The sequence below is a fragment of the Cebus imitator genome, unplaced genomic scaffold (genome assembly GCF_001604975.1).
Source record: "Cebus imitator isolate Cc_AM_T3 unplaced genomic scaffold, Cebus_imitator-1.0 Scaffold39, whole genome shotgun sequence".
Taxonomy (NCBI): Eukaryota; Metazoa; Chordata; class Mammalia; order Primates; family Cebidae; genus Cebus; species Cebus imitator.
Genome location: NW_016107354.1, coordinates 6,164,988 through 6,189,269, shown reverse-complemented (window position 1 = coordinate 6,189,269; position 24,282 = coordinate 6,164,988). Strand labels below are relative to the sequence as shown.

The 24,282-nt window shown below is 33.6% G+C and overlaps 1 protein-coding gene across 20 annotated transcripts in view; it reads left to right on the top strand.

Moving 5' to 3' along the window:
* SOX6 (SRY-box transcription factor 6) overlaps positions 1 to 24,282 on the top strand; it is a 669,339-nt gene that overhangs the window by 301,504 nt on the left and 343,553 nt on the right. The window lies entirely within an intron of this gene.

Genomic DNA, 24,282 nt, shown 5'->3' with positions numbered 1-24,282 from the left:
TTGTAAAATGGAGAGTTGAGGGCTTCAAATATTGTTAAAGCTAAAGGCGTAAGAGTGACTTCTTTGTTACATGACATCTCTTGGAACATCCCACATCTACCTTCTCTACTCTGTACAATAATTCACTCGGGTTCACCTACGTCTCAGAAAACAGAAATAATAATAATAAAAAAGACTCTGCAATAATATTTTTAAACAAAATGAATCAAGTCTAAGTGATGGCTATACTATGTTGCACTTTCATTTTTATGTACAGATTTTAGACCTGAAAATATAGAGTAATTAATAGCTCTGGATATATTACTAGCATTGCAAGTTAAATTGAGAGTTTCGTGACATTATAGACAAATTGGGATTTGATATTAGGGAATTTTTTCATGTAACAATTTTATCCTTTTAAGGACTAAAAAGCTTAAAAGATTCCAATTAATTTTTGTAGAAGTCTTTCTAAAATATATCGCATGCTTCCCTGTTTGACTAATCAGATTATATGGCACAAAATGTATATATGTTTTGATGACCCAGGGTCATAATACAGTAGACTAGGAACCTCAGTACCTTTCAAACAATTATGTGGCCCTGGGTCAATTCTTCAATCTATTTAAGCCACAAAATTTAAAATTTGGTAACTAACTTGGCAACTTAAACATTTTGAGAATTAATTATAATAATGAATGTTTTCAATTAACTGTAAACTATATAAATATTAACTATAAACTCTATAAATTTGACTTATTGTATATATTATATTGTATATAACTGATATATTATAAATGTCAATTATTTTATTGTGCTATAATATAATGATGCCCTTAGAAATCATTGAGATTAGTAGGAGTTTTATGGTTATTTTTCTTTGCAATTATGAAACTTTAGAGTTCTTGTGTCTGCTCGAGATATATACATATGTATGTGTATTTGTATATATGTATATATTTTTTGGTGCATGTGTTGGTTTCTCCTTCAATATCAGGTTGCTGGCTATTATTTCTTGCTTAGTTGTAAATAATTTCTAATTTTCTCCTATTTAGAGATTATAAAATTAAGTAATCAGGACATTCTAGACTGTATTTGAAATATGAACAAGTATATTCTGGAGGTGTTGCTGAGAGATTCTGGGAAATACATATGGTCTTCAGTGCATGAACTACATGTTGACACTTTTGGCTTGTGAGACTTTGTTTTCCGTATTCTTGGCTGTGTTCTGAATAATGGGGATTGCCAGATAATTATATACTGAATTAGTGAGATTGCTAGATGACTTTTAATTGTGATCCACCAAAAGATGGTTTTAGTTTTATAAGTAAGTGGTTTTCAAATACTTTGGAGGGTTCTTTAATGTAAAAATAAAGACACTGATTGGTGATGATTTTTTTTTCTGGACTACTAGGGAATTTAAAATAATTTTTTCCTTGCAAATAATGGTTAATTTTCCGTTCATTCTCTTTGTTACCATATGTTACAGTTGATTTTTGTACGAGAGACACAAAGTGAGATAGTAGTCCTTTAAGAGTTCTTTATTACTGTATTTCTACTAGTAATGAATTTTTTCATATTCTATAGATCTTTTTTTTGGCAATATATATGTTTTAGACATCAGAAATTCAGGTATCTTTAGTATATATTAATGTTCATAATCTAAATATATTAAGTGCAAATGAAATGACTGAAAGCATGCTATCAAATTTACCAGTCTCACAAATCTGGAACAGTGAATGTAATGGATGAGGGAAACAAAACTCAAAACGTTTTTGAGAAACCAAAATTATGAACTTAAAAATAACCTGTCACGATAAAATTTAATAGATCTTATTATCAAGTTCAGAAGCTGTGACCCAAATCCCAGCTGCACAAGTAATTACTGAAGAAAATTCAAATAACAGCCAGATGAATGATAAAACAAAACAAAACAAACAAACAAAAAAACCTTATGAGTGTTAAGTGACAGAAAATGCAATGGGATCAGCATGATGAATATTGCCACCATATTTCCAGTGCTATTTTATTCAGCATCACTAGAAGTACATTATGATGCATTCAAGAGGTGGTAGTACCACTAAACTCCCTGCTCAATAGAATGTTTCTGAATTATTGTGTTGAGTTCAGAATTACCACACTTTAAGAGGAACTCAAAGGCATTGGGATATTCTCAGAGAACAATTGGAATAATCACAGAGATGAAATTATATAATAAGGAGAATGGTTGAAGGAATAAGTAATACTGATCCCAGAGAAAAGCAAATCAAAGATGATATGATGGTGTCTTTAAAGAGTAAAGTCACTTGGAGGAGGGATTGGGTTTATACTGTCTAGCTTCCTGGGGATAGAATACAGATCAGTGAAAAGAAGTTAAGAGGAACCTGATTATGGTTGATAAGACCAACTAGCTAACAGTTGTAGCTGTCTATATGAAATATTCTTCTTTGGAAGACAGTAACTTGTCTATCCCTGGAGATATGCGGCAATCTCTATTGTCATTTTAATAGAGGTGTCGTAGAGGACAGAAGTTTGATCTTTTTTTTCAACACCAATATTATGAATTTTTATGAACATTCTTATAAAAGATTCTACAGTTTATGGTATACCTTTTTTACAGCATTTTTCAAGGACTACATAGTATTGTGATTATTTTTCTACATATTCTTCTGTGAAATGCATTGTATTAAAACTCAAGGATTCTTAATTTTTCTTTCCATGAATCCCTTTGATAGTCTAGTAAAGCCCACAGATCTTTTCTTAAAATTATTTTAAATTTGTAAGGTAAAATATAGAGATTACAGATACAATGAATTATATTAAACAGTAAATCATTTAAAACATTTGTGATATGGTAGAATATGCTATTCTACTAATGCATTAAAAACAAGATCTTATAGAGGGCCTAACAGTATAATAATTTTTAAGCAGTGATAAACATAAAAGATATTTCGCGATACCTCCAAGTATAATGTTATATAAAAATATCAATTGTGGTACTATTGGTAACAATGTAATAGGAACTACAAATACAGTATGGTTTGTTACTTGCACCTATAATTTAAGGAAATGCAAATTTTCAATACAGGTTAGTGAAAAATAATTTGTCCATAAAAGTTTAGAGATCCCCTGAATTCTATTTATGTAACCAGTTAAGAACTATGTTAGATGATGTGATACATCCATAATGAATAAAACAATGGTCTCTAACTTTTAATAATTGATATTCTAGTAAGAGATATAAGGCATATAAAATGAACTCTAATTCAGTGTCTAGTATATGATAAATTCCATAGAGCTATAAAGATATAATGTTATGGGAATTTACTAGATAGAAAAATTACTTCTCCTTGGAAGCCATTGGAAGATTCTATAGGGAAATGGGTCTTAGATGGAGAATGAAAGGATTTATATAGACAGAAATTGAGAGGAGAGACATTTCAGGCAGAAAGAATAGGCAGAGAACATTAAAACAGCCAACAGTTCAGGATCTAAACTTAAAGAAAAGATGTATATAGGATATAAGACTGAAAAAGTAGGTTGTTTTCAGATCATGGAGGCCCTTTCACTCTTGTCTAAGGAGTTTGAACTTTATATTGAAGGTGATGGAGGAACCACTAACTGTTTTTTAGCACAGTAAGGTGATGAATTAGAGCTTTCCTTCAGGAAAGTTAATCCGGCCACACTGTTTAGGATGAATGGGAACAGGGAGAGATGTTAAGGAAATTGTTTCAGGCTAGAGATAATGAGGGTCTGCTGAACTAAGGCGTCAGAAATGAGGAAGGAAGGGGGATGCATATGGAAAAGGTATGAGATAGAATTGTTAAGACTTGATGTTTAAGGGTAGAGACCAAGACAGAGGAATGGTTCAACTAGTGCTCAGAGATTTTAAACTCAGGGCAAACAGGAATATGGTAATACAATTTTTAAAAAGTGGAAGAACATGTTTTGGTCATGGGAACAATGAGAAGTTTTTTATTTTGAGTTTGGTATCTTGGGTTTGAATCCTAATTTTGATTATCTACTTAGAGCAATAGTATAGAATGGCATAATGGGAGAACAGAAGTAATTATAGACAGGATTATTAAAAAGTTTAGGATAGATTTTTGATTCTCAAATAATTATATACTAGGTCTAAGAAGATATAACAGCTCCACCAATATTTCCATGGCATTGATCCTTTAAAGTTCCAGGTCCATCTCCTCATTTGGGACATATTTTCTCATCGGACACCTAAAAGCTTTCAAATGCATTACCCACCTCTCCCTCACATCTACTTCTTGGTTTGAGGGTCATACTTCATGATTAGCTGATAGTCAACCTGTGTGATTGACATAATAAATGATGACCTTCCTTGCGTTATTGTTGTTCCAGAGAATATTTTTACTCTTTATCAGACTAAATGCCCCTGCCTCATTTCTACAAGAACTGATCTGTAAAAAGTTTATTATGGTCCTTTTAAAAACAATATTTGCATGATGAAACATAATCTCTTCAAGCAGATGCTTTGGTCAACCAAATTGTTGTCCAGTGTTTAATCTGCTATTCCTTCCAGAAATACCCTCTTCTGAGCAGTGATTTGACTAGATTGCTAAATGCTGTTGAACAAAGGTGCTACATCCGAAATGTTCCTTCTGAAAGTGAGACTTATGGGAAGATAGGCAAAGTTTCTGTCTTTTGTAAATTTAACTTTGATTTAGTATCATAGATAGGTAAATTGGTATGTAGGTAGGTAGGTAGATAGATCCATAGATGGATTGAATGATTGAATGCCAGAAACCACCTTTTACGACACTGCTTATATTGATAGGTAGAGTGTACAAGAAAGCTTTGATTAATAGATGCAGGTTAAAAAGCTTCCAAGATTAAAATTCTTCAGCTATCATTAAATGATGAATTTTAGTTATCCTTGTATCACCCATCTTGTTGCCAATATAGCTGGGCTCTAACATAAGCGACAGTTGTCAGAAAATGAATACTTTAAAAAGGACTTCTATATCTAAATACATATATTTAATCAGAGAGTCCTTTGGCTTCTGAAAATAAGTTGTCTAATGAGAATTTCATTTGAGCAGCTGTGACTGAGGAGGTCAACAGGCACTGCCTAGGAGAATATGGCCCAGCTGGTTAAATCTGGTTGTTGTCGTGATTTAAATGGTCAAGTGCTGCTTGTAATCCAGGGCCGTCTGTTTGTAAAGGGAAGAGTGAGTGCTTCAGCATAATGTACAGCTGTTTTAATCTCTCTTTAATAATAGTGCTTCAGCCACTATCATGTCTTGTGTATCATACTACTAAGTATATGATCCTAGGTTGAGGGCACTGGTTTCAGTTAGGTTCTGGAATCATGTGAGATTGCAGGGAAAGGGATACAAAACTGTCTGACAAAATAAAGCTAAATTCCTGACTCCTTGACTCTTTCTAAAAATTTATTCTTTAGGTAATAAGTATTGTGATGAGGAGAGAGTGACAAAGCTTGTAGTTAGGTAGAAATATTAGAATAAATGAACTCTCTTTGATAGAGCCATAAATGTAATGGATAGTATGCAGGCTTTAGATACAATTCCATAGGACATGCATTGGTCAGAAATTAGAGTATTTGCCCAGTGGAATTGTGTGCTTTCTGCTATTATGGTAATGAAAGTACGTGGATTTATTTTACTGTGCATGTAGAGAACGGACAGCAGCATTTGAGCTTTGAATTCCTGGTGGGACAGGCTTTCCAATGGATTATGCAGCTGTTTCCCAGCACAAGAATGAGCATATGTTTATGTGTATATCTGATGGATTATTATCATTATTCACATCTCTAAATAATCATTTGTATTTCTACATATATTTTCATTGAAATATATTTAGTTTGCTTATATGTTGTGTTTTGCTCATCTGATAGCCTTTGCTGTATAAGGAGAATATGGTATAGTTCAAACAAGGAGGAAATTCATTTTTAAAAGTCATGTCTTTGAGCTAGATCTGAGTTTGAATCTAAGTATTAATATTTAGAGAGACAGGATAGCCTACTGAATAGACTCTTGAGCTAGATTTCCCGTGTTTGAATTTCAGTTCAGCATTTACCAGAAAGAGGACATAAAGTACATTCCTTGATCTCTCTGCTTCAGTTTCTGAACCAAAGAATGGGTATCTTTACAGTGTTATCATAAGGACAAGATTTTCATAAAGATGAATAATTAGTTAAGGCAACTAAAGACTTTAGAATATTGCCAGTTTAAAGTAGGTGCTCAATACATGTAGCCAGCATTATTTCCTCGTTGTGTGACTTTGGACAAATTAATCTTTTTGTGCCTTAGTTCCCTCATCTGTAAATCTGTATGAATGATACCTATCTTGCAGGGTTATTGTGAGGATTTCACACACACACACAGACACACACACACACACATTATAGCTTCTGTAATTATAACCATTGCTATTATAACTACTATTGCTGTTATTATTTGAAGAAGCTTTTTGAAAAGAAAAATATTCTAGGAATCTCATTCTGTACCACAGACAGAATCATAGGAAATGTTCCATAGTGTTAAGGGATTTAGCATTTGGCAGCAATGATGTTCTCGTGTTCTGGAAGAGCAATTCAGTTTAACTCTCTTTTCAGGCTATTTGGAAAAGCTGATACTAAAGTTTCCCCACTGGAAGCCAGTCTTCCCTTCTGAGAAATATGTGGAATGTGATGGTGTCAGTGAGAGAGGTTGGTAAAGTCTTGGATGAGTTTTTTAGATAGTAGCCAGTTAAGAGCAATGTGTTTCTGTTGAAGTAAAAATCTATTAAAAGCCCATTTTCAAAAATTAACATTCACACCCTGTGAGAGCATCACAATAATTTTTAAGGCAAAATTTGTGGATATTAGGTTTTTACTGCTATTCTGATTGAAAGTTATATTGTTGAAGCACTGAGAATATCCCAGATTTAAATCTCGTATTGTTTCTCACTAAAAGGAAAAATTGGAAAGGTTTTGGAGTTTTGCATAAGAAACACTTTAAGTACTCATTAAAACACCAGAAATTGTTATTTCAAATAAATTGGAAATTTCAACTCATTTAAATGCTGAAGTTTCCCAAGACCACTCATACTTTTGGTGAAGAAACAATGGAATATTCAGAGCAATGGCGATACAACTTTATTTGAATGTAGAAAACAGATGCAGGCAATTGTTTCTGATTTTTCCCCTTACTGAACTGCGAAGCTAGAAGGTGCTCTTCTGGCATTTTGTTGTTTAGAGAGAGGATGCAGCTTTCTGATGGTTTTAGGAAATAAGTTATAGTCTCATATAATTTTTGAGCTTGTGGAGTTTGAGTGGATCATTAGCATTTTGCATTTTTCTATTGAAAATTCATTAGACTGACTTCTTCAGAATTTATTCTGGGAGTCTCAGGAAATAATAGAGGACAGTTTTGGGATTTGTATTCTTTCTCATTATATAATATGTATGCAATATCAAAAGAAAAAATGAATGGAAAAGGAAGTGGCAAATGTAAACATTTATTTATTATGTAATATTTGATATGTATATTATAAACCATAAAAGTAAACAAGCACTTGTGAACTCAGCATCCAACTTAATGAAAATTACTAATACTATTGAATCTCCTTATGTTTTCTTCAGCTTCCCAATCTTTGTTTTTTTATGTACATTTTTGCCAGAACTTTGTTAATCATTATCTGCCTTTTTTGTCTTAAAATGTTTTTGAATAAGTCACTAAATATTGTTAAGCCTCGTTTTCAAACTTTATAAAAATGATGTCATACTGTAATCTCTTGTGACTTGCTTTTTATTCTTATATTCTAGCATCAATTTTGCTGTGTGAACTTTCATTCATTTTCACTTCTGTGTAATCCTCCATATACTATTCCATGGTATGCGATATAGCAGTATATGCTTCTGTTTACTGTTTCTGGACACTGGACTTTTTCCAGTTTTCTGCTAGTGCAAACAATAATGTTACGAAGATTCTTGCACCTGTCTTCTGATGCACATGTGAACAAGTTTCTTCTCTAGGGCGTCTCTCCAGGAGTGGAATTAATGTTGACACATTTTTGTGCTCTTTTTCCACTCTCTCGGAAAATGTGACATAAATAAGTTGCTGCTGCAATATGTGTGTGTGTGTGTGTGTGTGTCTGTGTGTGTGTGTGTGTTTGTATGTGTGTGTGGATGTGCATGCATGCGCCTGTGTTAGAATTCCTGAAAGCTTTAACTGTCTATACCTTTTGGTTCCACCTTCCTCAAAATGTCTGATACAGGCTTTTCTTCATCACTGAGCTTTTCAGAAGCCCAACAAGAGCCTTTGATGGACCCTTCAATGCAATTTTTCTTTTTCCTTTTGTTGTATCTGAATACAACAGGCTGAATGTCTTTAGCCCTCTTTTCAACTAGGAGCACAAGAGTATTGTCATTCTTCTACTGGACTGTGATTACTAGGTTTGTTAGGAAACACTTTTTTCCCCTTTGATCCTCTTTATTGATGTTTCCTGCACAGGGTGTGGTTTTAGAATTAGAGTAGTTCCTGATCTCTAATTGCATGAGGTTCACAATAGTTTTTTCGTACTTACTTCAAATGCAAAATTACAAATCTATTAATTATTGCCACTGTTCTAGCCAACGATATATACTGAAATAGACATTTTTCTAGCCAAACAGTCAACATTAGCTGGAAATCTTCACCTCTCTCTCTCTCAGAATGTTTAACATGATAATCTTTACACATACTGGCTTGGGATTGATGTGCATTCTTATTGTAACTCCTTTTAACATACTAGGTAGTGTCTAATAGTTAATTAATTGATCTAAGCAGTAGTTTCTTAATTTATGAAGTGAGGATGCTGGTCTGGATAAGGATTAAAGGACAATTTATACAATTCTATGCCATTTTGAATTTCTTTTATAGTTGGTATCCAAATTTTAGTGTTCACTATCATTACTTTTCTCTTTTAAACTGTTTTCAGTTCAAACTGAACAAATCTTATGATTCATTTTCTTTCATTATGCTTCAAACTATCTTTTTCTATTTCCAGTCTCTTCTTTCCAATGTTAAAATTTTTATGAAGGTAGAGACAAAAACTTCTATACAGTTTTGATATCTGAAACAGTCATTGTTCAATGAAGTACTTATGAACAAAGACATGGCTTCAAAGCTATGGCTTCATGCTGAATATGTATGGTGCTCAGACCTATCATAGCTTTCTTAGTTGATGCCTTGAGTTTAAGTATAACTGAGTAGCTGTACCTAGAACTGAGAGGACAGACAAGAACTCTCACAATGAAGTAATAGAATTTAGGCCATCCACCAGCATTGGGAGTGCAGAAATTAGAGGACTGTGGATTCCCCTAATTGCTCTAACATAATACATTGAAAATGATTAAATACAAATAGGTGGCTAGAAAAAAATGGATGAAGGTATAATGAAGAACAACTATGAAAATATGACAAAATATTGAATTATTTGCAGCAGCAGCAACAACAGCAGCAGAATTATTATGCTAAATATACTTTTTGAATGACAGTAACCTATAGTCACAGGGCAGTTTTTAAAGAGTGGCTAACAAACTCTGTGCACTGGGATTCCATTTCACTCCAGAATGCCCTTAGTGGCTTAACTAGAGCTTTCTACTGATCCCCCAGAAATATCTCTTATCTTGTACTTTTTGCTTGTGTTATGGACAGGGAAGAGATGGAAAATTTAAGAATTACAGCATAAGCCCCATGTTTTAGAGCTATTTTCCCTTGTTTTCAGGTAGAAGAGGTAGACAGGAAGCTGTTTTATGTGCCCAATGTACAAAGTCCTAAAAATTATTTCTTGGTTTTAAATTTAACTCTTATGCCTCGACCCTGACTAATAGCAGAAAGTCTGGTCTCACTTCTAGATAAATCAGGAACTTTAGTATTTAACTTTAGTCATTTGAAATTTTCCTTCTTCTTGGTGTTATCTAATATCCAGAGGGTTTAAGCATTTTATTGGCATTGAAGCATTGTTATCTGGTCAATGATCATCAGTCTCTATTATGCTTAGAATAAAATCCATTGCTTAAAATCCTAACATACTACTCTGACTTTGAAGCCCCATTTTGTATTACTCTAGTCTTTTCTCTGCCATGAACTCCTCCCCTCCTCCCTAAGCATGTCTTAGGACCTTTGCACTTGCACAAACATGTAACTTGGATATTCCTTAGTTATATTAGACACACTGCACATAATTAGAATTTGGTTCCTGGAGTTCTTTTGTAGTCTTTCTCTAGTGAGCATTGTGATTAAGAAATTTGAGGATGTAACAATCTCAGGATAAGTTTTTACAGAGTCAGCATAGTGCTGAAGTTGTTTAGTTATTTAGTTCAATATACTTCAAGCTTAGTCATTATCCCTCCTATCCAGAATAACTTTGTCTTCTCTCCATTTATTGAAATTTTCCATTTATCTATTTTTTACTATACAGAATTCCAGATTATGTCCGACTGGCTCTTGTGAATTTCTCCTCCTCTAAAATTATTAATACTCAAACCTATATGCTATTTCATTTATCAATAAATTATAACCCTAATTATACTGTTTGCTCTTTTTTAAATTGAGATTTTTATTGAGGCAATTGTAGATTTACATGCAGCTATAGAAAATAATACAGAGCTATTCTTTATACATTTTGCCCTGTTTCTCCCAGGGGTAATATTTTGTAAAACTTGTATAATAGCACAACCAGGTTACTGACATTGAAACAATCCACTGATGTTACTCTTGTTTCTCCACTTTTTGTTATACCCAGTTGTGTATATTAAGTTCTATATATTATTGTCACCTATAGATCACCTATTTAGGTACATGTATCCACAACAACAGTCAAAACACTGAACAGTTTCAATATCACAATCCCTTTGTTCCTCCTTTGTAACCACACCTACCTCTCTTCAATACCAGCATCCCTTGCCCTCTATACCAAACCCCTGGCAACTACTAATATGTTCTTTATTTCTAACTTTTTTCCATCTTAAAATTGTTATATAAATGCAGTTATATAATATGTAGCTTTTTAGAATTTACTTAAAAAAACTCAGATTAATTCCCTGGAGATTCATCCAATCCAATTAATGGGTGTCAACAAAACAAAATTTTAAAAAGTTCATACTTTAAAAAAATTGCTAAGTAGAGTTCCATGCTCTGCATCATATTTATAAATCACATATGTTTAACTATTTACTCATTGAAGGACCCCTGTGCAGATTCCAGTTTTTGACTATTACAAATAAAGTTGCTGTGAACATTGTGTACAGGTTTTTGTAACATAAGTTTTCATTTCTTTGGAATTGATACCCAAGAGTAAAATTGCTGGCTATATGGTAATTGTATGTTCGATTTTGTATGAAACTGCCACACTATATTTCAGAGTAGCTCTACTATTTTACATACCCACCTACAATTTATGAGTGATCCAGCATCTCTGCATCTTGGTCAACATTTGGTTTTGTTACTTTTATCTGAACTCTTCTTATAGGTGTGTAGTGATATCTTATTGTAGGGTCAATTAGCATTTATCCTGTGGCTAATGATGTTGAACACAATTTCACATGCTTGTTTGCCATATATGTATCCTTGTAGGTAAAATGTCTTTTCATGTTTTCTGTCTATTTTCTAATTGGATTGTTTTATTTTTGCTGTTGTAAAAGCTTTTTATTATTCTAGATACTAGTCCTATGATAAATACATGGTTTGCAAAATTATCTTCCAGTCTTTAGCTTGTCTGTTGTCCTCTTTACATGGGCTTTCACAGATAAAAGTTTCTAATTTTGATGAGGTCCAATTGAACAGTTTTTAACTGTATGGATCAAGCTTTGGCATCAAGTCTAAGAATACTTTGCATAGCCCCAGATTCTAAACATTTTCTCCTATTTTTTTTCTGAAAGATGTATGGTTTTACACTATAATTCATTTTGAGTTAATTTTTATGTAAGGTTTAAGTCAAGGCTCATTTCTTTTGGCCTATGAATGTCTAATTTGCTGCAGCATCATCTGTTGAAAAGGCTAACCTTCCTCCATTGAATTGCTTTGCAAATCACATGATTATCTGTATATAAAATCCCAAGTAATCTAAATACAAAATAAAATGGAACAAAACAAAAAAACCAGCCTCTTAGAACTAATGAGTCAACAAGGTCACAGGATATAAGATCAACACTTAAAAATCAGTCTCATTTCTATGCAATAGCAATGAACCTATGTCTTTGGTATTTTTTCAGGCTACTATAACAAAATACCATGAACTGGATAATTTATAAATAACATAAATTTATTGCTTGCTATGTGGCATTAGCTTCTTTGATATTTTCTGGAGACTGGGAAGTCTAAAATAAGGCACCAACAGATTTTGTGTCTGGTAAGGCCCTTTGCTTCATAAATGGTGCCTTGTTGGTGTGTTCTTCCATGGTGGAAAGGGCAAACAAACTTCCTCAGGCCTCTTTTATAAGGGCATCAATCCCATTCATGGGGATGGAGCCCTCATTATCTAATCACTTCTGAAAGACCACCACCTCATAATATTGCCACATTGGGTACTGGGTTTCAACATACGAATTTTGGGGAGACACAAAATTTAGAACATAGCAACGTGTGAAAACTGAAATTAAAAACACAAAACTTGGCTGTGTACAGTGGCTCACACCTGTAATCCCAGCACTTTGGAAGGCCAAGGCACGTGGTCACCTGAGATCGGGAATTTGAGCCTAGCCAACATGGTGAAATCCCATCTCTACTAAAAATACAAAAATTAGCTGTGTGTGGTGGTGGGTGCCTATAATTCTGACTACTCAGAAGGCGGAAGCAGGAGAATCATTTGAACCCGGGAGGTGGAGGTTGTAATGAGCTGATATCGTGCAACTTTACTCCAACCTGGGTGACAGAGCAAGACTCTATCTCAAAAACAACAAACAAATAAACAAACAGACAAACAAACAAACCCAGCACAAAATTATTTGCAGTTTCTCCAAATAAAGTGATACGCTTAGGCATGCACTTAATAAACATGTACCAGATATATATGCTGAAATTACAAAATGCTTACTACAAAAATCAAAAAAGACTTAAATATATGGCAAGGCATATTGTATTCATGCACTGGAAGACTCAACATGGTAAAAATGTCAGTTTTCCCCCAAATAGTGTACACATTTAATGCAATTCCTATAAAAATCCCAGCAAGACTTTCATATACATAGGCAAACTTATGCTAAAATGTGTATAGAAAGGATCATATTCTAGAATAGCCAGGCAAATCTTGAGAAAGAAGAATAAAGTGTTAGGAATTATTCTACCAATACTGTATTGAGGCATACTATATAGCTATAGTAATCAAGGCAATGTGATATTGGAAGAGAAATAGTCATATATATCAATGGAGTATACTAGAGAATTCACAAGTAAAACTACAAAAATATGTTCAACTGATTTTGACATAGATGAAAAGTATTTGCTATTTTACATTTATTGCACTTGCCTCCCAAGAAGATTTTAATTTTCTTGAAGACACATACCATATCTTTAGTCTATCTTCACAATGCCTGCTATGGATTTGAGCATGTAATATACATTAACCTAAGATACTGTTGATTTATTGTAAAAGTTTTCAGAGAGTAACAACATGATTAAAAAGAGATGAATTGCTTTAATTTTTAGAGAATGCCTCTTCATCTAAACAAAACATACATATATACACACATAACAACATATGTATAGATACTTAAATACACATACATATATGCTTATTAATTCCATAATCATGTATTAAGCTTTTTCATGCAGTATTGTAGTGGGCCTGAGTTGGAGAGAGGTAAAAGTGGAAGAAGGGGGGAGAAGTTGAACAGAAATAAATATTGGTTTTTAGTAGCTCATAATTTAGTAGGAAACACATGTAAATAAAGTAGTTATCATAAGCGCAATAGTAGAAGAAGCTATAAGATCCTGTGTTGGCCAGGCACTGTGGCTGGCTGGGCATAGTGGCTCATGCTTGTAATCCCAGCACTTTGGGAGACTGAGGCTGGTGGATCACTTGAGGTCAGGAGTACGAGACCAGCCTGGCCAATATGATTAAATCCTGTCTCTACTAAAAATACAAAAGTTAGCTGGGCGTGGTGGTGCACGCCTGTAATCCCAGCTACAAAGGTATCTGTGACAAGAGAATCCATTGAACCCGGCAGGCAGAGGTTGCAGTGACCTGAGATTGTGCCACTGCACTCTAACTTAGGTGACAGAGCAAGACTCCCACTAAGAAAACAAAAAGAAAAAAAAGCTGTGGAAGTATACAAGAGGAAACCGTATTTTTTTCCAGATCGAAAAAGGGATTTATTGACATTTGAGCTATATTTTTATAAGCTCATCATAAAGAACAAGAGACATAATGGAATACCAGGTAGAGAGAACAGCATACACAAAGTTTCAATGATGTGAATAAACCTGTGAAGAATGTGAAGAAGTTTGGTGTGACTAGGACAAAAAACACAACTGAAAAAATATGTTGGAGCCATTACCACAGAGACTGAATTTTATCCTTTAGGTAGTGGGCAGCGGTTGAGAACTTTTAAGTAGGAGGATGATTGACATAATTGAACACTTTTTTTTTTTTTTTTTTAGAAAATTAAGTTTGGTGGCATTTTGACTATCAGTTGAAAAGAGGCAAGGACAAATACAGGGGAATCTGTTAACAGGCTATTTTAATGTTCCAGGCAGGTGCTAATCAGACTCTAAACAACTAAGGCAATGGCAGGGGAAGAAGAGAGAAAGAATCAGCTATTTGAGATATAGTTGATGTTGCTAATTAAGTGTGGGCTGTGAGGTTAGGGAGATATCTAGCTGAGAGATATAATGGTGAAGCTATTAAGATGGTGAATATAGAGTTAAGAAGATTTGGGGAAAAGGTTTTGCATTTAGACATACTGAGTTTGAATATTCTGTACAGATGGAATACATCTAGCAGGCAGAAGTACGATTGACTGACTTGGTGATTAGAAGAGAGTAATACCCCTTAACTGCTTTTCTTGTCATTTTTATGGATTGAATTTTTTTTCTTAGATACTCACTTCAATTTATCATTGTTGCTTTCATGTTGCAGCAATAAACTTTGCATCAAACTTAGTCCAAATATGAAAACTCCATAATCTATCATTCTATTCATATAAAATAAGGGAAGTGACTATACATTTAGCCCCAATGTAAGTTACGTGCGTCTTATCTGTTCAGATGAACTCCATCTTGTAGCCCAATGTTTCTCAAACTGTCAGTAGCATTGGCATCACCTGGGAGCTTGTTAGCAGTGCAAATTCTTGGTCTTCATTCTTGACTTACTAAATCAGAAACTCTGGAATGGGGCCCACAAACCTGTGTTTTAACAATCTCTCCAGGTGTTCAGATGCACACCAACAATTGAGAACTATGGTATAGTAGTTATACTACACTATTTGTTCTACAATATATAGTCCAAGTGATATAATATGATAGCATGAAATCAACTTCTGACTGGGTAACATATTTTCAGACATCTTCCTGATCAGTTAAGTGTCTTAGAAGTGTTAAAATAATGGATAAATTGGTTTGATTAAGAAGGTGAAAGTACTAGCTACCAGCTGTATATGTCAAGGTATAATAGATACTACCTTCTCATTTTATTATTCTTTCTTTAAGTCTTATTTCATATAAGTTTGCTTCTCACATTGCTAGAAAATCAAATTGATGTGATCTCATCAATAAGAATGAAATTCAAGACTGCCTTAGTGGCTTAGTGACTAGTTTAGAGTGATGGTGCTGGGGCTATTGTTAGGGAAGAAAAGTTGATGAAAGAAAAAAACAGGTATTGTGTGGTTTCAAATGTATTAATCTGGATTCAGATACTGTTTGTTTCTGTGCCTTGATTAAAGATATAGCACATAGGCCATAGAGTTATCCCTTCTCTTATCCTGTGGTGCTTAATAAATATTGGATGGTGAATCAAATTTGGGTTTGTGAAAAACAAAACCCACAGGCTTTAACATTTAACTGTCAAAGAAAAGCTTATATTCTTCTTAGACATGTAGATCTAGAAGTGTTGAGGTGGGCCAGGTAGAAGTGAATTTCCTAGTTGTTTAGGTGAACAGCCTCAGGTTTCTCTGGTGATGAACTTTAGTTTTCGTTAGCTCCACTTGCTCTGCCATTCCTGCTGTTTTGCAACAGGGCTTAAAAGTGCTTTAAGTGCTTGTGACCGTGGTAATGAATGAAAATGTCTTTCCAGCACTGAGAGGATTGCATTAGACTGAATAGTCACCTCACTTGTAAAAGCACTATTAGAGTGGGGCAGCTGTAAGTAAGGATAACGATTTGTGTCCACTGCTTATTTACTGAAAATTGTCAATGTATTATTTATTGAGAGCTCTCCAGACAGTGCTTGTCAGAATAAAAATGTCAGCTCTGAGCAAAATGTTATAATACATAATAAAAATGCTAGGTATGCATTTTAGGAAGACAACTAATTAGACCCGCTTTTTCTTAAGGAAGGGACAGTAAAAATGTCTAATGTCGTAGACTTTCTCCATTTGTATAAGTCTGTTTTTTAAAAAATCCCTGCTCAGCTCAGTGTTTGGTTTAGAAACTTATCATGCCTGAAAAATAATTTGAACAACTTTGTATTGTGGCCATTAGACACCCCAGTACTGGGGAAGCTTGCCAAAGGAGGAAGGGCCTCTCTTGCGATCCCACAGTGAGCAGCCGCCTTCACCTCCATGTTTTGTCTGAAATTAGAAGATGTCACTTCCTCCCTGAGCAGTGCTCATGGAAAACTGCCTCCAGTGTAAACAACATAAAATTATTAAGCTTATTCCTCAGCCGTGCTAATTAACCCCAAACAAATTTCACATTAAGGAAACAGAATTCAATCAATGTAAATGTTATTGCTGTGTATTACTGTAAGCAATAATATAGTGGCTAAAATAATTAATTATTTTGGATTCTTTTAAAAGAAAGTATTCTTTTTTTATGGTGTTGAAAATGTTTTGCAGAATTTTACCCCCTTTCTTTGGCTTTTCCTGGTATAGAATATAAAAGATCTGTGTGGTAAAGCATGGGTAATACACAGTTGTTTTTTACAACTGGATTGTAAAAAGGGAAAAATGTATTTTGGAGAGCTTCAGGTTTACTTAGTCTAATACATTGGCAATACATATGCAGATTTTGTTTCTTTTTACCTATCACAGTTGACTATTCATTTTAGCGATTTCCTATCCTCTCTCCTTCTATTCTTAAATAAAAAGGCATGTGGTGATTTTAAAAAAAAGGATGTTAAATATAAACCAGTTCTTAGGAAAAAAATGAAATGCCACTTTACTGTATTTCAGATTTTTGAAAGCAATTCCCAGTAAAGATCCCCCCCTCCCTTTTTTTTTGTTCAAATCTGGTCTCATATAAGGAGTCAAATTAGCCTCATCAAGCTAATTTTCTTACACTTTTGAAAACAACCAGCTTTTTAAATAATTGCTTGGTTGATAACTTGGGATAAAATTTATTGTTATCATCGTTTTCTTAATCCTTAAAGATCTTTAAAGATATGAAGTACAGAAGCTAGAGAACATGTAACTTTATTTTCATGCAGTAGAATGCATATTGATAGCATAGTCTATGGTATAACTACTATTTGTATTAAGATTATTCTGAAAAATGGTACATTCTTTAACCAATATATAGCAGCTAGTGTTAAATTAACTTTGAAATTTAAAGTAATTACCTAAATGAGTAACACAATAAAAGAAAATATTGCTTTTCAGAGGTTGATTACCCACCATTTGTGATTTTACCATCTTCTTCCAGAAAATGCAATTCTTGTATCTCTTCATCCTCTATTAGTTCAGTATCTTACGTCATGACTATTCTTAATTCCTTAGTCTTCTCTATTAAAACTCTATCTTCATCTTGGTAGGAATATTTAATATCTTAAATATCTAACGAGGAGGCTGCTACTAAATATTTACAGTGGTGCCAAAACTAGTAATGAGAACATAAGTGTTCCAAGGAATAGCTGGAGTATGTTACTAAAAAAAATAAGTAAAACTAATTCTTTATATCAGAGTTAAGAAGAAGTTAAAATCTCTTGGAAGGACTGTTTTAGAATAACATCTGAATGGACCATTTATTCAATTGTATCTTTTGGTTTCAAATGATTTGTTTCAGATTATTTCTTTAGTTTCGATGACCAGATAGTTTTCTTGTTTACTTCTTTGGGCAATTATTTTTATTTTTCCAAATAGAAAACAACTTTAGATTTTATTTGCATCACATAGGTAGTTGATGATATGTTCTAGATTATGACAGGCTATATTCAGAATCTAAAAATCACATAAATTTAGACAATACATATTTGTATTGAACAATTCCATATATTTTAGAAATTTATGTCTCTAAGTATATTTTAAGCAAAAGGTTTAAATAATATGCATTCTATAGCAAAGAAAATAGGATAGTTAAATATGATAACTAGCACTTGGCTAGCCCTCTGGTTGTCAGGACACTTAAACAATTTTTAACTGTATAATTTTTATGACTAATATTCCTAGATTTTAAAGTTACGTTATAATACCAAACCAATAAATGCAATAAAGTTCTAAAATAAAGGTACCAGTTAGGAGAATGTATATTAGTATATTTTAAAATAAGATGCAAAGGGTTTGCATCCAATATTTTATTCCCTTTAAGACTGTAACTGACAAACTGCAGTAATCATGCTTTTATGTGTTTTTTCTCCCTCTACTGAATTCATTTAAAGAAAAAGAAAGTAAAAAAGTAAAAAAGAGACCCCAAAATTTTGAAACCCAGTGGTCCTAAAGTGATGGGAAAATAGCCAAGGTGTCACAGTTAATTTCTGACCCTGTTTTTATGAGTTCTGCTGTTCCTTTTTCCCCTCGTCAGCCTGGGAATCCCTGAGGATGTGCAAACTGGCTGAACATCACTGAATCTCAGTTTTATATCCCCTTTTAATAATGTTGAGTCTATTCTGTCCAACTTTGATTCAGACAACCTGCTTGTCTTGAAAAAGTGATATATTTAATCAGTGACTCTGTCTCCAGCATAGCTCCCACTGCGTGTGACTAGAGCCAGAGAGTAGTGCAGTGGTCTGTCATTTCTGTTTGAATGGGTAATGTGGAGCCCATCAGCTGAAAAGACAGGAGCTGGAACTGCTTGTTAGGACACATGATCAAAAGCCACTCTCTGCTTTCTGCCAATCAAACCTCATGTCGCCTTGTGGGGCAGACATTAAATAGATTTTTTTTTCTGCCTTACAATATGGGCACTTTGCCAGTTTGACATGTGAACTGTTACAAAAGATAGCAGAGTTTCGGCCGCTTGCTGACTGCTTAAAAATATTACCGAACACTTGTCAAATGAAATATTCATAATACTATATTATGATAAATTCAGTGAAGTATTGGTGCCTTTATGTTGTAATTTATGGAATTCTTTTTTTGGTGGGGCAGAAGAAACAACAGACAATTGCTTCTTGGGTGAAAGTAAGGAAGACAAAACTGTAAATCAATCCAATTACAAAGCCAACACAACCGTATGACAAATAGTTTTGAATAAGATGATTATTGCTTTATGAAAATAACATTAGTTAATGAAATGTTGTTTTGCAGTCTCTCTCATCTGCTTTAAAAATTATTTACTTCTTGTAAGTCAATGTAGGAGAGTGGTTTTTGTATTATATTTTAAGCCAAAAATATATAAAACTTTATTTTGAAATGTAATTCAGGATCTTATTCCTTCCGCTTATTGAGAAGATGGACATATTTTAAATTCAAGACAGTATTTAATTTGTGGCTATCCTGTTGGGTATTTTTACTCTGCCTTTTCTTTTTCTTATCCTCTGAAGATTCCCCTATTATATTGCTGCCTCATCTTTGTGCCCATAACATTACCCAGTAATGATAATGGAACAGACCTAACTTCTAAGCTTCTTAAGAATGAGTACCTAAGTATTTTTGACCTAAAAAGTCATCGAAATGGGCATTTCCTACAGTTTTCAAACCACCCAGATATCTATTCTAAAGCTGTTATCTTAGTTGGTGTTTTGATATCTCCAAACTTGCCACTTGGTACTCGCTGTTTCCTCTCTAATGATCATTTTAAAAGGAGTTAAACATTTTCACCAAAACATACCATGGCAATCTAGTGGAACTCATTTAAACAGTGAGCTACACATAAACAGCTGCTCCTTCAATAAGCCATTCTTTATAATACCCTTATTACCTTCTAGTGTCTCAAATTCTGATTAGTCAACAGTGCTGATTGCTGTACGGCATTCCGTTGCCCATCTTCCTTCTGCTCAGCTGCTCATGTCTTAGTTGTTATTTGATTACAACACAACTTGTGCATTGTTTCTCCAAGTTGCTCTTCATATTGTGTCTTAAAAACTCTGAATTATATAGGGAAACTGGGGTGATGTGAGAGTGACTTTCTTTACACATATTTAAAATGTCTGAGTAAAGCATGGTATTAAAAAACATGTAACTATGAAATTCTTAGGTCGGAAAGAATAATTGTGACTTAAACTCAGTACTTATAATCGAATTATGAAACAGACATTAAGGATGTGTAAGTGTTTTTAAAAGCATATACTAGTTTACAAATTTAAAGAGTTATAAAAATGTTATATTATGGTGATTAAATTTCAGTCAGATATAAAGTTCTGGAAGAGGTAATTATGTATGTGTAACTCCATAGGAAGAGCCTGAAGGACCTTTATCTTTGCCCCAGAACTAGATAATTTTAGTTCAATTACTGTGCAGCACCAATGATGTCTCACTAAATAGGATAGAATGTTGGTAGTTTAAGTTGTGATGAAACAAGTAAGGGTGGGAAAAATCTCTATAATGAAGTTTGAATTTCAGCTATTCCTTTGTTGTGACCCCCTGGAATTTACTCTTGGTGAGTAGGAAATGCTGACACACTCGAAATGCAACCCCAGTAAAGGTCCTAAATCTGTCATTGTGCTCTGGAGTCTGCTCTGAAAATAGCAAAGCTCTTTTGGTAAATTAAAATCGGTGTGAATGGGAACAGATGTTGACATGCTTTACTTTATCTTCAGGGATGCCAGTTAAAGAGGAGGGGGTCAGCAAGGTTAGATGGTAGGAAATATAGTAAGTGTTCAAACTTGTTTTGTAAAGGGAGTTCTGTTTTGGGACATTAGTCAATAGAATTGTATTTATCTTTTGTAGTCCAGGTAAGAACTATACCTCCATTACTTTATCTACAGGAAAGATGAGGGGGGTGGTATTTATTTCTGGGACGGCTATCTGCTTTTGATGTTCCCTTGTGATTGTGTCTTTTCTTCATCAAACTGCATTGGCTATAAACTGTCTCAGATTGCTATTAGGTTTTACTTTGCAACATCATTTTGGCATAGCTTCCTAAAGTATTTGTTGAACCCTAATGCTATGGTAGAGTCTTTGTACTGGTATTTGTCAAAAATAATGAAAATGGTTTATGCTTTAAAAATGCACAATTTATCAAATAGCTTGTATAGTCAATTTAAATAAGTCTCACAGAACTTTCAGTCTTGATTTGAAAAAATAGCATAGGATGAATTTATTTATAAGAACCTTAATAGTTTCTCTCAATTCCTTTTACATTTTAGATTACCTTATAATTTTCTAAATCTACATGAACAATAATGATCAATTTTGTCAGTATTATTCACACCTTTTATTAATTTAACATAGATGAATAAATGTGAATGTTGTGAAGAGTTGATTGGGAATAGATTTTAAATCTGACAGTTAGATTACAGGGTACCTAAGAAAAAATGGCTCTTTCACTAGGTACCTAGTAATTTAATTCTTGTTTGAAATTATTATAATTTATTACAGTGTGTGGGTCCTAATGAATGTCTACTATTAAATGAAAAGGAGAAATTGAAATTAAGATTATGAAATTCTTTTAACTCATATCTTTAAATCCCCTTAAACAATTCAGAAGACATTAATAAGCTATGGAGGTTACTTTCCATATTCTGTAATGACAAAAACAATTTTTTTTCAGTGTTTAAAGATTCTAGAAAATGTTGAATGTCATTAAACCTCAAAGCATGCAATCTTGGAATTTTATTAAATGGTTACTAGTAGCCATTATAATAGCATTAAAACTGGCAACTTCATTTAAATATTTATTTGGACTATACATAGACTTTTCTAGCATTTGAGTTTTCCAGAAATAGTGACTATTTTCTTAGTGTTAAACACTTAATGTATGATGATTTAAGATTTCATTAAGTTATAAACCACAACAGATTAGCATTTAAAAAATTCCAAATACCAAGGAGACTTTTAAAGTGTGAGTAAAAATTTAGAGATAAAGATGTTTAACTGCCCATAGGCATTGAAAATTGCTACTTACTCTTAGATCTAAGTAGAAGTTGGCATGTAAACAAAATGAAGCTCAAGACGTTGAAAAATAGTAATTCCTGATATTAATGTAATAAACATTTGTTGTTTATTACATTAATAATGATATTATGTGATAATTTTTCTAGCCTGCTAAATTAACTGAAATGTCATTTGAAAGGCCCATTGAATATCTTACCTGAGAAGAAGCCCCTCTCTCATAAATTTGGCCAGGCTTATTTGAAAATCATTTAAGAAAGAAACTAAGCGTGATTGGTCCCTTGAATTTCAAACCATTAGCATGCTTACCTAAAACTTCTAAGTTTTGTTTTTTAATTTCCAGAGCTTTTCTTTTTAATTAGTGCTGCTTGTAATTCGTGTATAAGCTAGTAATTAGTTTATGTGTAGAAAGAGAAAAAGAAAATAAGCAAGGTGTTGAGAAGTTTACATTTGACTTAGAGAATAATTCTGCTCTAGGTTTTTGTCAGCCTCAGAACAGTGTAAGCATAGGCGATATAGGGCCTGGCCATCTCTCACCATGATGACCCCCAAGTAGTAACCCTGGATATGAAAAATAAAATGTAGTGTCTTCAGAGAGTGGCTATTTAGGTAGATTTTTGTTGGTTGGTTGTAATTTCACATAAATTTCCTTTGAGACTGTGGAGCTGTGCCCTTAGACCTGTTAAGAGTCACATCTCTATTCTTTTCTTTTGTAATACAATTCTCTAACTCCCTCTCCCAACTCCCACCCCTACTTAAAAATGTGTTTCCAAAAGAATGTAGTGAGAGTGCTAGCTGTTTTTAGATGGGAACGTGATTTGTTGCCTCTGATAATCTGCTTGTTGAGCTCAAGTTAGCTCAGGCATCTGAAGGAAATAAACGTCAGAAACAAGTAGGGCAGTACTCTCCTAGAAATGATTACTGATCTCTTTAAAAAATGTTTTCAGTAGTTGTTTAATAAGGAAACAATTGGATAGAATTTATGCTGCCTAAGTTTCTATAAATAACAAAGCCTTTTCTCATCTATCTGTAATGTCCACGTGGTTGCTGTTTATCACTATGACTAGTTCCAACAGTTAAATTCCGGTGTCTCTCATCTACTATTACAAAAGGCTAAAGTGGGCCAACTACATCATGGGGATAGGGCAGAAAGATATAACTTTCTCATATTATTCAGTGTGAGAACATGATGGTGGTACTATAAAAAAACTGCTTTAAAATATTTTTTGCTAATTGTGATTCAGTAATTTCAAAATGTTAACTTTGGAAAAACATTGACAGTTTACAAAAGCATATCTACTGTTAGATATTTAATTAGATTTTTTTCTCCTTTGTGCCTATTTAAACTCTAAATGAAAGATGGAAATATGTTTGCTCTAAATATTTGATGTGATTGAGATGAGATTAAGCGGTTTAAATGATTTAAAAATTATATTTACTTTAGTGCAATCTGTTAGATTCAATGCTAATCTGCCTTTTGGTTTGCTTTGTGATATAGGAAACTAAGCACCGAGGGTTAAACTATGCAGTGCATGGGTAGGGTTAAAAACCCCAGTTCCTTCTTTTCTTACCAGTTTCTGAGTTCTTCAGGCAAAGTTGAGTTTGCTGTTCAGACATTAGCTGTACTTCTTAGCGATGACCTTGTCGGGTAGAGAAGCATGGCACAGTGGCACTTTCCAGCTGTATTCAGCCTATCCGTCGGGGTATAATCATGCTCAGTCCCAGCACCGCAGGCTTGGACATATGTTGAGTTTTATTTCTTTCTTCTGACATTAATCCTATTCACCAGCTGTTCTGCCAGCTGCCATTCTTCAGTTTAGAGATTACATTTTGGGGGATACCAACAAAGGTCTAGTTGACCACTGCTTTCTTTTTTTCCCTTGTTCTATGGAAATGATTGGACCTAGGGGTTAAGAGAACTCAAT